This window comes from Brassica oleracea, chromosome C4 (assembly GCF_000695525.1).
Source record: "Brassica oleracea var. oleracea cultivar TO1000 chromosome C4, BOL, whole genome shotgun sequence".
Lineage (NCBI taxonomy): Eukaryota > Viridiplantae > Streptophyta > Magnoliopsida > Brassicales > Brassicaceae > Brassica > Brassica oleracea.
The window spans coordinates 42,675,113-42,676,444 of record NC_027751.1 but is presented as its reverse complement, the minus strand read 5'-3'; positions in this window follow the sequence as shown (position 1 = coordinate 42,676,444).

Sequence of the window (1,332 nt, the reverse complement as noted above, 5' to 3'; positions counted from 1 at the left end):
GGTCGTAAAGTGTAAGTATCATACGTGATCTTTTTGAGCTGGCGGAATAAGATACTGTTGTATGATGTCAGCGTCAGCACATCAGAAACACAAATTTGTTTTTCAAATGTTAGGAATAAGACATTGTAATTCTATATTTACCAGATGCTGATAAAGATCCAGATATCCGGGCCCTTTTTTTCTCCTTACAAATCGTTATTCGTAGCTATCTGGCACTTTGTGCCGAATCTGCATTTATTTTTATTTGTTGATTGGTTGATTTTTAAGAATTTATTATTAATTTGTGTAAAACAATGCGATGATACCTGTAGCTATGCGGCGTTCTTGATTTATCGTAGACAGAGTGTCCGACTCCGAGGAGTTACCGTGGGAGATAACCGGTCCTATACGACCATATGAATGAGTGCCGAATGAAATAGATGATGTTGCAGGAGGCACTGATTAAGCCAACACATTTATTCAGAATCAGGATCTTTTCCATGTGCTTTGCTCACCATTACTCAAGATTTTGTAGTAATTGGTCTTCCCCTTTTGCGTTTCTTAATAGGTTGTCTGTTAGCTAAGGAACATCAGATTTCAAAGTTATGACGATACATGCCGATGTGTTTTAGATAATCAATCATACATTTATGAAGATAGAAATGAGACAGTTGTTAAATATCTGGGGACTCTAATATACAAACCTACTAACGACGAAGGGGTTGTTTTTGACGATCGGAGGAGCATTCGTGCTTGCCGACATAAGCCTGATTCAATTCCTGAGTTATCACCTGTTGCAAAACTTATGATCAGGAAGGCTATAGATCATGATAGGCTCATAGTCATTTGATTAGTCCAAAAATGTAAGCTTAAGCATATTAACCAGAGGAAGAGATGGCCGAGTCATCATGAATGTTTGCCGTGTAGGGTCCTTATTGTGCTGCTACTCAACTCTCTGGATTCAGAATCAGGATCTTTTCCATGTGCTTTGCTCACCATTACTCAAGATTTTGTCTCACAGCGTTAAGGATATTGCAATAAAAATACTGCTGCAATATGCCTGATTAGTATCATTGAGACTAAATCATACATACGGAAAGACAAAGAGATGCAAACTTATTTTTTTACGCTATGGACATGAAGAAACTAACTAACACAATACACTATGTGTAGTACTTAAAAGCATAATTTGATATGATGATAAAGATATTTGTGTGACTAATTTTTAACAAATTTGTAATAACCATCCCATTTTTCTAAGTTGTGCTTTAATATGATTGTGATTATTTTAATCTTGTAACTACAAAGACTGAAATTTTAGTGTTGGTGTTGTCGTAATCTATCAAAATCGGG